The sequence below is a fragment of the Palaemon carinicauda genome, chromosome 32, assembly GCF_036898095.1.
Source record: "Palaemon carinicauda isolate YSFRI2023 chromosome 32, ASM3689809v2, whole genome shotgun sequence".
NCBI classification, from domain to species: domain Eukaryota; kingdom Metazoa; phylum Arthropoda; class Malacostraca; order Decapoda; family Palaemonidae; genus Palaemon; species Palaemon carinicauda.
In genome coordinates this window covers 52,538,205-52,552,649 of record NC_090756.1, presented here as the reverse complement: position 1 = coordinate 52,552,649, position 14,445 = coordinate 52,538,205, and positions in this window count along the sequence as shown.

Genomic DNA, 14,445 nt, shown 5'->3' with positions numbered 1-14,445 from the left:
CATTTTCTTTCTTCAATATGAGGTTATGAAACGGCGGAGAGATGGAATTTGATGAATCAGGGAGTATCATCGTAGAGTAAATAGTCGGGGAAGATGTAAACACACATCTGTGAGTTTGTTTACTTTGGATTTAATGTAAATAATCACGTAATTTGATTATCTAAAATTTTGGATGTTATCAGGTCAAAATTAGAAGTTATTTCATTCGTATTATTGTTGGATTATATGGGAGTAAGTAATATGAATTCAATTAGTAAATTTGCTTCGTTGTGTAATATTATTATTATTATTATTATTATTATTATTATTATTATTATTATTATTATTATTATTATTATTAATATTATTATTATATCCTCATCATAAATCCAAATTTATTTGGTTCGTAGCGTAGTATCTTCTTCTTCTTCTTCTTCTTCTTCTTCTTCTTCTTCTTCTTCTTCTTCTTCTTCTTATTATTATTATTATTGTTATTATTATTATTATTATTATTATTATCATTACTATTATTTGATACCTGAATGGAGGACCTAATCATTATATTACCTTCAAAAGTTTAACTTACAAAAGCAAATCTAATTTTCTGTACTTCACTCCAGAATATATTGATTGGGAGAATAAAAAGTTATTTTTCGAAATCCAGAACTGATCAATCTCCTTTGATTAGATGTTTCCTAAAATATATTTATAAAAAACATAGAGTTTTTCCTAAAAGTCAAATTAGAGGAGGATCATGTCTAATGATATATGATATACACAGAAAAGACTAATTACTTTACTTCATTAGGAAACATAGAAATTCAGACCGCTATTTTTTTTTTCTTTCTCTCCTAAATACCGGACGTATTTGACTTGAAATACTGAACTGTACTAATTATTCTTGAATAAAAATGAATCTACAAATGAATTTAAATCTTGAGATATTGACACATGCAATAAATATGCAAACCACCTCTCTACAAAATACCGTTTTTTTTTATTTTTAGAACAAATGATTTAGAAACATAATCATTGAGGAAAGAATTAAAGAATAAATAAGTAAAAAAAAAGGAAAAAAGAACTTTCATGATATCATTCCAAAAATCAAAATGATCTTAAATAATGTTTCGATTCAAATGCCATTTATCAAAAGATATATGAGTTTTGCAAAAAGATAAATAAATAAAATAGAAATATAAATTTTTTTACATTTGTTTAAGAACAATGGAATCCATTAAACGTATACAGAAAACTTCGTAAAGTTTTAGGAAAACTTCATTTGATGAAAGTCAAGGAAATTTGGAGGTTAATTTCATAAAGAGTTTCTGACATTAAGAAAATCTTAAACTTCACACAGAGGTGAAGTTTTGCCCATTCATTTTTTTTTTGTTTTAAATAAATGCAATTTATTCATACAATTATCCTCATTTCGTTATCTTTTCGTGTTGATCATGTACCACACGTGTTTCATATACGCTCATACATTGTAATGCTATTGATTTTTATTTAATCTTTCGCTCTCCCGCGCTGATAATAGAAAACCATCATTATGGCTGTTAGGTTCTAACGAGAGAGGCGAGGTGAATGTAAGTGAGGTTTATTTAACAGATAACGAGCTTACTGTATATACATGCAGTTGAGAGCATCAATGTTACAAAAATTCAAACAATATGAAACATGCGAGGGCAAGATTGAAAAGGTTTTTCTATTATCAGTGCGGAAGAGCGCGAGAGATAAAAAAAAAAAAAAAAACATCACTGTATTGTATGAGCGTGTATGAAACATGTGCATTACAATCCATTTGAGACCAGAGTTAGCTTTAAACAAAATAACATTATGTTACTGATTGCAAAATAAATATTGGTTCCATATACCACTGTAAGAAAAGGGAAAGGGAAATTATTGATATTTGGAACGAATAAAGTATAGAATCCTCTGTATTTGAGGCCTTTGAAATATGTAGTCACAAATATTTTGAAGATAAGATTTTTTTTAAAGTAACTGATCTTCAGTCGGGACTAGAAAAAGTATATTTTCTTGTTACAAAACCTCTCGAAGATTAAACATTCAAGCTCTTCTTAGACAAAGACACTCCAAAATCTCACCATTGTTCTCTAGTCTTGGGCAGTGCCATAGCCTCTGTACCATGGTCTTCCACTGCGTTTGGATAGAGCTCTCTTGTTTAAGGGTACATTCGGGCACACTATTCTATCTTATTTTTCTTCCACCTTTTTTTTTGGAATTTTTATAATATATATATGAAAGATCTATTTTAATGTTGTTACTGTTCTAAGATATTCTAATTCAATCGTTTATTACTTCTTTGATACTATATTTGTTTAGTTATTTTCTTTCCTCACTGGGCTATTTTTCCCTGTTGGAGCCCTTGGGCTTATAGCTTCCTGCTTTTCCAATTAGGGTTGTAGCTTAGCTCGTAATAATCAGTTGAATGTGAAAAACCGTATGGGGAATTTCCCAAACCACAGTTAAGATATATTATTAAGATATAGTATTAAGATATAGTATCAGTATAGAGTATTAAGATATATTATTAAGATATAATATGTAGATATAGTATTAAAATATATTATTAACATATAGTGTTAATATATAGTAATATATAGTAAGATAGGCAATGTTCCTAAGCCTCCGACCACAAAATTCTGATGTTACGAAGTTAACATGTCATTTAATTTGCCGCTATATAAGTAGAGCGATTCTTAGTGAAACTCTTCTAGAATTACAATGTTTAAGTTATAGTGGTAAAATTATTACACACCCACACACACACACACACACATATATATATATAAATATATATATATATATATATATACATATATATATATATATATATGTAAATATACACATACATATATATATATATATATATACATATATATATGTAGATATATATATATATTTATATATATATATATATATATGTATATATATATATGTATATACATATATATATAAATATATATATATATATATATATACACACACACATATATATATATATATATGTATATATATATATATATATATGTATATATAGATATAGATATATATATATATATATAAATATATGTATATATATAGATATATATATATATATATATGTATATACACATAAATATATATATATATATATATGTATATATATATATATATGTGTGTGTGTATATACATATATATATATATATATATATCTATATATATATATATATATATCTATCTATATATATATGTATATATATACATATATATATATATATATATATGTATGTATATATATATATATATAGATATATATATATAAATATATATATATCTATATATATATATATATAGGTATAGATATATATATATATATATATGTGTGTGTGTATATATATATATATATATATACATATATATATATAAATATATATATATATATATATATATTTATATGTATATATATATATATATATATACATATATATATATATATATATATATAACGGATTTTGAGCGAAGCGAAAAATCTAATTTTGGGTGAGGTAGCCATGTCGTCCTGATGGAAGTTCCTAATAGGTAGCTTCCTAGGGTATATTTGACTACAGTGATATTCCCAGAGAATTTTACCTTAAGGTATCCAGAATTCTAACTCCTGGAGCGAATATCCCTAAATAATCTCACAGGGATATCACATAATATCAGAGGACGTATTCTTGACACGTCACATAGCTATCTTCACCCCGAACAGTATTAACGCTTCGAGGGGTTACAGTGACAAGAATATGAAATGAGATTGAAAAGAGAGCCGCTCATAAGGCATCTCTCCTATTCTGTTTCCAGTGTATATCTGATGAAGGCGGTAGCGCCCTCTTTATTCCTTGTAGCGATATACGAGGTGCTACAGATACTGTATTATAGGGAGGTGTCAATAAGCCCTTTTACAATAAAAGGAAGGGCGGGTCCATCAGGACGACATGGCTACCTCACCCAAAAATAGATTATTCGCTTCGCTCAAAATCCGTTTTTTGGGCTCAGGCCATGTATTCCTGATGGAAGTTTACCAGAGCATTACTGTAACTGTGGATTCTCAATCGGTGCCGTACTCTCAAGAAAGAATTTTCCTGGTCCGTCTAGACCTAGAGACCTATGATGTTACCATCATACATCATTTTCATCTAAGCATGAACTATGTTAGTGTTTCTTGCCCCCTACAGGGAAGAGTCGTAGTAGACTGGAAAAAGTCTTGAGGAGTACATAATAACTATGGATGACAAAATGACAAGCTTGTATAGTGGTCTCGCCCTATACATTATAAAGCAAAGTTTGTATAACAGTCACCAATGTCAGTATGAATTTGTGACCCCCTTTCCCAATGTGACTACTCTTATTAACTATTGGATAATGGTTGTATCCTCATAGGAACAAATTTTGCATTTCTGCCACTATTCCGTTAGGGTACCACGTCAACCCTTCCAAAGGAAGGGTTAAAGTGAGTGGACTGTTGCTTGAGTCAGGGAACAATCTTAAAAGACATACCATGATAAAAATATCGATATTTTAATCTTAATGCTCAGTACATTTCTAATAAAATGAGTGTGGGCAAATAAAACACAGGGTTCACCATGAACTAGTTTATTAAAATTTAAAAAACGTTCATATCAGATCAACCTTTATAAAATTTATAAAAAGATGATGATATGCGTTAAAGCATAAAGAAAACAGTGAACAGAAAATATTATTTCGTCTACAGGAAACAGATTTGCCACTTTAATTGAATTATTAATAATAATGATACATTCTGTATACTGTTTATTTACACTAGCGTAAGAAATGCTTGGCACAAGTGTCCGTATTATGCTATAGTTCACCGACGTCAATGGAACAGTTCGTAAGGACACTTTCTTGGCCCATTGCTCAGTGTATAGTAACATACAGTGACTACACACGCACCCTCTTAATTAATCATCCCAAATTAATTACACCGTTCCTCGCAGATTTAAAACAGAAGGTTAAAGAATTCTACCTGCTGCTACCACAGACCTCTTAAGTTGCTCCACCTGCTTCACATAGTGTATGATTAGAAGTGATTACACACTAACTACAAGTCACTATATTTAGAGACACCTTCTTACACTATTTGCAAAGTTATCTCATTTCTATGAATTTGCATTTTTTTTGGAAACTTGTAAATGATCTAATCATGGGGGTTGACTCCTGTCGAATACCCTATGATCCATAGGATCTGTATCAAGGTCTACCCCTGTCTTGGGTTACAGTTCACTTGCTTGAGGGTACACTTAGGCACATTATTCTATCTGTTTCCTTATTTCTTTTTCTCACTGGGCTATTTTCCAAGTTGGAGCCCATGGGCGCATAGCATTCTTTTCTTCTTACTAGGGCTGTAGCTAAGCTAATAATAATAATAATAATAATAATAATAATAATAATAATAATAATAACTAATTTGAAAAATGGCGGTCCTTTTTCACAGCAGCCTTACTGAACAGAAAACCGAAAAAAAAATAAGGGAAATATTGTTACTAAATATTAGAGAACTAAACTATATGATTAAATTGGAAGTATAGAAGAATATATGAAAGTAATTTTCAGACAAAATTCTCCCCAATGATAAAGGATGTGTTCAAATAATCATTTATTTTCTATGATAAAGAAATATATTTACATAAAATACCATTCAATAAAACAAACCTCTATTGCGCTAAAATCTACCTATGTTTGTGATATGGCTTTGGAAAGGAAAATGAAAAAGTGGCTGGATTTATGTCTCTGTAACAGAGGTTGACGTTTGATGGATTCAAAATCATATTAATCATTTATATATATATATATATATATATGTATATATATATATATATATATGTATATATATATATATATATATATTAATATATATATATATATATACATATATATATATATATATATATATACATATATACATATATATATATATATATATATATTAATATATATATATATATATATATACATATATATATATATATATATATGTATATATATATATATATATATATTTTATATAAATTTATATATATATATATATATATTTTATATAAATTTATATATATATATACATATATATATATATATATATATATACAATATATATATATATATATATACAGAATATATATATATATATATATATATCACCCACGAATGGCATTTAATACCGAATTCTATCTTGGGAATATATCCACTTAGAATTCATTTTATGGTAACAGCTTCTGGCCGGGTGGAGATTTGAACCCCCACCTGTGCGGCTGGAAACTATGCCTACAGTGACTCTACCGAGTGAGCTAAGATAGAATTCGGTACTAAATGCCATTCGTGGGTGATATTTACATTGATTTAAATCACGTGTGCTTGTGATATATGTTCATTTAAAATAACCACGTGTTACAAACTCACGATTCAGCTATCATGGTGGAGATGGGTTTATTTCAGGTCTATGAACAGATTCCTGAATTCGACAGGAATATGTACGGAGATTTGTCATAAACTTTTATCTCTCTTGATAGCTCACCCGGTAGAGTCACTGTAGGCATAGTTTCCAGCCGCTTAGGTGGGGGTTCGAATCTCCACCCGGCCTGTAGCTTTTACCATAAAATGAATTCCAAGTGGATATATATTCCCAAGATAGAATTCGGTATTAAATGCCATTCGTGGGTGATATTTACATTGATTTAAAATCACGTGTGCTTGTGATATATATATATATATATATATATTACATATATATATATATATATATATATATGAATGTTTATCCCTACCACTCGTGATTATAATCAATGTAAATATCAACCATAATGCCATTTAATATCGAATTCAAACTTTACGAATGTATATCCACTGGAAATTCATTTGTGATAAATGCCATGGACTGGGCAGGGATTCGAACCTATGCCACTGTCTCTTGATAGCAGGGTTGGTTAGAGGTCCCTGCTGGTAATATTTCGACTCGAAGAGTAATTCCAATTTTTGCCAAGTCAGAAGCATTCATCACAAATTAATTTACTGTGGATATACTTTCTTAATGGTAGAATTCGATATTAATGCCATTGCAGTTGATATATATATATATATATATATATATATCCCTTTCGCAGAGGGAATATCTTATATAATGTTGTTAAAGGGTTTGTGTATTGCTATGATCAGCAAAGCTCTACTAGTTAGGGTCACCCATACTAGCTTGGTTTGTTGTTAGGGATCAGAAAAAAGTGTCTCCCACCATCACCAATCCAGAGTGTGCCAGCGTGGTCTTGAACTGGCCAATCTCCAGACATGACTTAAGGACATGTCTGAAACCTTTGTTTATATATATATATATATATATATATTATATATATATATATATATATATATATAGATCTATAAGAGAGAGAGAGAGAGAGAGAGAGAGAGAGAGAGGGATATACCTGACTGGTAATCTTTTGGACAGGGATTCGAGTCCCGCCCAAGCTCAATAGGTTCTTGTAGTGTCTGGAATCTCACTAACCTTAGATGGCTTGAGGGGAGCCTATAGGGCTACCTTCTGAGTCATCAGCAGCCATTGTCTGGCCCCCCTGGTCCTTGATTGAGCGGAGAAGGGCCTTAGGCGCTGACCATATGTATATATTGTCAGTAAAGATTACCGAAGAAGTAATCAGATATTATGGACAAAACTTTTAATATTAACTTTAAATAATTCTCTACGTAGCCTGAAGAACAACATAGGCTTACCGGTGTTGTAAGAGTCATTATATACAGTATATTTTATTTTCTTTGATTGATTATGATAGAGAGAGAGAGAGAGAGAGAGAGAGAGAGAGAGAGAGAGAGAGAGATTAGCCTAATTACAATATTGCGTAAAACAATTCGATTAAATCTAAATTAATCGGATTAATTCTGCTTATACTGTACTCTTTGTATTTCAGTTATCTCATATTTTCTCACTATTTTACAGGATGAAATACAATAGAGTACAATAGATATCAATTGACTTCTCCGTCGCTGCCATTTACTCTTCTTCATCTTCTACTTCTTCTTTTCTCGCGAATAGCAAAAGGCAGGAAAACAGAAAGATAAATCAGGCCAGGCGTCCATTTAAATATCTTTGGGTTTTCTCTTATCTATCGACTCGTATTCGTCTGTTTTTTTCTAAATACTCACTTACTGGGATCTACTTTCGAATTCTGATCCATTAGGCCGATGCTTTCACGAAGATATCAACTTGTTATTTATGAAGAAATCAAACCTGTTCAGAATAAATTAGTCGTATATCGATAAATCTCTTCCAGTATTTCACTATGCAGGATAATCCCTTCAAACACTGGCAACTTTTCCATAAAAAAAATGCAATTAAATGAAAAACTATTCACCAGCACAAATAACACATTAGTATTTAGAAAGCAGAAATTCTTAATGTTGTGTCTATTAAAAGTTGTGGTAGTGTTTAATCAAACAGTTAATAATTCCACATCACCTTTATAGCTATAGTTATAGTTATCTATGAAGGAACATAGATTCTCGCATGACTAAACAGTGTTCTCCGCCATGATGACGTCATTAGCGTGCATGTTTGTGGTTTGCCGGGAATTCCCATTGTAAATAGTAACTCCGGTTGCATTTCTCGGCAGGTGAATGGCTATTTGCAGAACGCTATAAATAAGTGGAGTTTCTGAGAAGTTGATTAGTTTTTAACTAGGTGAACAACACTCGCATTGTGGGGTGTATAGATAGTTTGAGAGGAGAGAGAGAGAGAGAGAGAGAGAGAGAGAGAGAGAGAGAGAATTATGTACAATTTTTTAACATGTTTATATATCATCATCATCTCTTTCTACGCCTATTGACGCAAAGGTTCTCTGTTAGATTTCTTCAATCGTCTCTATCTTGAGTTATTAAATCAATACTTCATTCATCATATGCTTCACGCTTCATAGTCCTCAGCCATGTAGGCCTGGGACTTCCAACTCTTCTCGTACTTCATGTAACCAAGTCAAATGTTTGGTGAACTAATCCTCTTGGGAAGTGCGAAGAGCATGCCCAAACCATCTCCATCTATCCCTCAACATGATCTCATCCACATATGGCACTTGAGTAATCTCTCTTATAGTTTCATTTCTTATATATGCAACAACACTGATATGAAATGTAGGATGATATAAGAGCAAGGGCTTTAGCAGGAGAAATTAGCCCAGTGAGGAAAAGAAATAAGGAAATAAATAAACTACAAGAGAAGTAATGAGCAATTGAAATGAAATATTTAAGAACATTAACATTAAAATATACCTTTCATATATTAACTATAAAAAGAGACTTATGCCAGTCTGTTCAATATAGTTTGAATTTTTGAAGTTCGTATTGTTCTTAGTTTAGTATATGGAATAGACATATTCATGATCACGATAGTGTAAAATATCTTGTTTTGGAACATTTTGTACATTCATTAAAATCAAAATGTGGTTGACAGTTTGCCATTTTAACTTCAAGAAACTCAATCTCTCATTAAAAGAAAGATTTTGATGTATTATCAAATATTGTATTAATATTTGATCGTTTTTATTTTGTAAAAAAATTATTTATGTGTGTAAACTCAATTTTATAAATAGAAAGGATTAAACATGTTGATCTTGTGTGAGTTACAATTGATACATGGTATATACATTCATATATATATATGTATATATATATATATATGTATATATATATATATATATATATACATATATATATATATATATATATACATATATATATATGTATATATATATATATATATGCATGTATATACCATGTATCAATTGATACATGGTATATACATTCATATATATATATATATATATATACATATATATATATATATATATGTATATATATATATATATATACATATATATATATATATATATATTATATATATATATATATATATATGTATATATATATGTATAAACATATATTTATATATATATATATATATATACAGTATATATGTATATATATATATATACACACACACACACACATATATATATATATACACACACACATATATATATATATATATATATGTATATATATATAATATATATTATAAATATATATATATATATATATACACTCACAATTGATACATGGTATATACATTCATATATATATATATATATATACATATATATATATATATATGTATAAACATATATTTATATATATATATATATATACAGTATATATGTATATATATATGTATATATATATATATATATATATACACACACACATATATATATATATATATATACACTCACAGGAGAAGGACGCTCTAAAATCAAACCTTTTTTCTCTAGTCTTGGGTAGTGCCATAGCCTATGTACCATGGTCTTCTACTGTCTTGGGGTACAGTCCTCTTGCTTGAGGGTATACTAGAGCTCGCTATTCTATTTTATTTCTCTTCCTCCTGATTTTTTTTGGAATCTTATAATGAAACATGTTTTAATGCTGTTGCTGTTCTTAAAATATTTTATTCGTTTGCTACTTTTCTTCTAGTCTATTTATTTTCTTTCCTCACGTGGTTGTTTTTTCCCTTTTCCAACTAGGGTTGTAGCTTACCAAATGATTATAAATCCTCCAGAGGCGATTCCAACAACGGGATTGTTGCAATAGAAAGGAAATGCTTCCAGCTGTCTTTTTTTACAGTTAGTATCACGAGGATTTACTCTCTCTCTCTCTCTCTCTCTCTCTCTCTCTCTCTCTCTCTCTCTCTATTTAAGTTGGAATATTTTTATTGAAACTGTTTTCTCAGATTACAGTAAGGCTATCGTACATATGATCAGCGCCCAATCCCCCTCTCCATCAAGCTAGTACCAGGGAGTTTCAGGAAATGGCTGCAGATGACTTAGTAGGTAAATCTATAGGCTCCCCCAAACAACCATCCCTAGCTCACAAGGATGGTGAGGTTACAATTATAAGTATCGCGCTGGAGCTGTGTTCGAACTCCCTTCCAGCGGATAGAGGGGCAGGGAAGTTTTCAAAAGGTTACCTCCAGAATCAGCAAAATTCAATTTTGAGTCCTGTGTTATTCGGGATTGATAAGGAAAGAAAGACCAATTCTTTAGGGTAGCCCAGGGCTCCCTAGGTTAGGTCAAGTTTCTTGAGATTAAGATGGCTGAGTTTCAGGTGATATATTCCGTCTTTTTTTTAAGAGAATTGTTTCTGTTAAAGACATTTTTCATGCTTTGAACGTTTAAATATTCATAGATAATTCGAAAATCAATTTTTATCTATATATGACTACTTAGACAAATCCTTTTTTGTGTGTGTGTGTGTGTGTTTGTGTATCTTTACGTTTATTTAGTAAATGTTAGAAAAAAATAATACCAAAACCCGAGTTGCTACTACATCCTACTACACTTTTTATTATATATATTTTGCAATTTCTTAATTAAATTTGGAATTTTTCAGAGACTAGAAAGAGGGGTCCCTCGTCCATTTTCCTTTCTATATTTTTTGAAGCATGAAAGAGCATATGGTAAACTGTGGCTGTACACTGCCCCCGCTTCAACGAAAAATCATTTTGAGTAGCTTTTTACAAAAGACCCACTGGCGATGTTTGAAAATACTCTTTTTTCCACTTCACATTTTGCATTTGCAAAAATTACAGTTATACCGAACATTTTATTGTCGACTGTTACTATTAATATTATTTTTGTTATTTGCTAAGCTACAACAATAGTAGGAAAAGCAAGATACTATAAGCTCAAGGAGCCCAACAGGGGAAAATAGCCCAGTGAGGAAAGAAAACGTGAAAAAATAAAATATCTTAAGAATATTAACTACATTTAAATAAATATCGCCCATATAAACTATACAAACTTTAACAAAACACGAGGGGACGAGAAAAAAGATAAAATATTCTGCCCGAGTGTACCCTCAAGCAAGAGAACTCTAACCCAAGGCAATGAAGACCATGGTAAAAGAGGGTATAGCACTACTCAAGACTAGAGAACAATGGTTTGATTTTGGAGGTGTCCTTCTCTTAAAAGAGCTGCTTACCATAGCTAAAGAATCCCTTCTACCCTTACTAAGAGAGGAAAGTAGCCACTGAACAATTACATTTCAATAATTAACCCCTTGAGCAAAGAATTGCTTGGTAATCTCAGTGTTGTCAGATGTATGAGGACAGAGTAGCTTGTTAAAAGAATAGGCAAGACTATTCTGTGTATGTGGAGGCTAAGTAAAAATGATCCGTAACCACAGAGAGGGATCCAGTGTAGTACTTTTTTTTACCAGTCAAAGGACCCAATAGATCTAGCTTTACAAAGATTGGCCAAATAAGTCTTAGATCTTTTCACGTTGCTTTGCAACTCTAGTTTAAGAAATCGAAGGTTGGACATCACCACAAGTGTAAACAAAGTTTGGTAAGTCATTCAAATCAATCGCAAAACAAAATAGAAATAAAAAAGAATTTATATTAAAATTCCCATCGTAAGATAATTTTGCAACTTACTAAATTGGAAAGATGGGCTAGCAGCACTCTGTCCTGTGTGTGTGGATTGAGAAAGTATAGCAGAATGGTGTCTATGGCACAGAAATATTAATGACGAAAGGGGACTAAAGTAATCAGAGAAAAGCAATGCGAGTCTTTGTACTTTTTCATTCGCAAAATGGAGTCGTTAAACGAGGAAAGAATTTCGTTATTGTTGGAAAAAGGAAAACATCAAAAGTTGATGATTGTTGATGGTCAAATGTTTCTCTCTGTTTATCTGAACACCAAATATTTATTGTACCTTTTATAAGACTACCTTTCTAAATTGGCACTTCCCTTTATACTTCTATGAATCCATATTTTTTATTTGAAAGCACATCTTGCAGACTTTCAGTTCTTTTCATTTTGATTTTTTATGACTTATCCTCAATTAGATTATTCTCGGTAATCGTTATATATATATATATATATATATATATATATATATATATATATATATATATATATATATATATATATATATATATATATATATATATATTTATATATATATTTGGAATATTCCTTCCCAGTGATGGCAATTGTATATATGATTGAATGCTGAATATAACAAATTTCTGGTACCTTTATATTAACAACAGCAACAACAAAAACAACATCAATAGCAACAACAACAACAACAAATGCATCCGTTTATAGTCCACTGTAGTACAAAGGGTTCTTGTTGTCTATTGGTAACGTCTCCGACTGACGATTGCCGACTGGGGTTCGAGTCCCGCTCAACTCGTAATTTCCTATAGTGTCTGCAACCTTATCATTCCTGTAAAAATAAGGATGCCCCGGGCCGTTTGTGGGAGCCTATAGGCCTACCTGCTAAGTCATCAGCAGCCATAGCCTAGCCCCCCTTAGTCCTAGCTTAGGTGGTGAGGGGCTCGGGCATTGCTCATATGTATATATGGTCCGTCCTCTAGGGCATTATCCTGCTTGCTTGGGCAATGTCACTGTCCCGTTTATCTGCCATTCATGAGTGGGTCTTTAAATCTTTAATGATGCCCTTATTCATTTCTTGGGTTTAGCCAGTTTTCATCGCCACGCTGACCAACAGCGAATTGGTAATGTTAAGAGATTTTCGTTTGATCTCTCACAGCAAACCAACCTACTATCGTTTCCAGAGGCCGTGTAATAGTGTTTTTTCCCAAATATCTAACACACCGGCTTATGAATTTCCATGAAACTACAGCAATGAATGTTTCAAACATTGACAGATGTGCTTAATTAACCCGTTTACTCTTAGAAAAAAGAGGAACTTCTTCCCTTCCTTCACAGCGTTTCGAAGAAGTGTTACTTAATCACGTAACTGTGACACAGAGGTTCCCCCAACCCTCCTTCGGTGTTTACACCTATGGCTATCCTAGTACTCCCCCCCCCCCTTCCTTTTTGCCTTCTTTCCTTCATTCCCATTGTTTATTAGGCTACCGAGTAAATCCCTGTTAGGAAAGACTGTGTACTGCACATATAAAATGAGCCGGAAGAGCAATAAAATGTTTTATGGTGGTAGATAATGATTAGATGGTTAACACAAATTATCAAACACAATAGAAGAGGTTTAAAACAGGGGTGTGGAATCGTACTGAGAGATATTCTACTCGGACCCCTACAAATTTTAGATTTGGCGACTAAAAAATTAAAAAAAATAAGAAAATAAAATAAAAACATTAGTAGAAATAGAAAACATTTTTTTTTCCTTGAGAGTGATGATGAGTAAAATGTATGTGTCCATTTCTTTTTTTTTTTTCATCCATCATAAATCTATGGTTTCCAGCAATTGGTGATATCATTATTTTGGAAAAGCAAAGCTAATGAATACTTTGATACGAGTATATCAGCTTGGCATGTAGACAATGTCAATGGATTTCTCAAAGTAAGGTTGATTGGTTCATTAATTG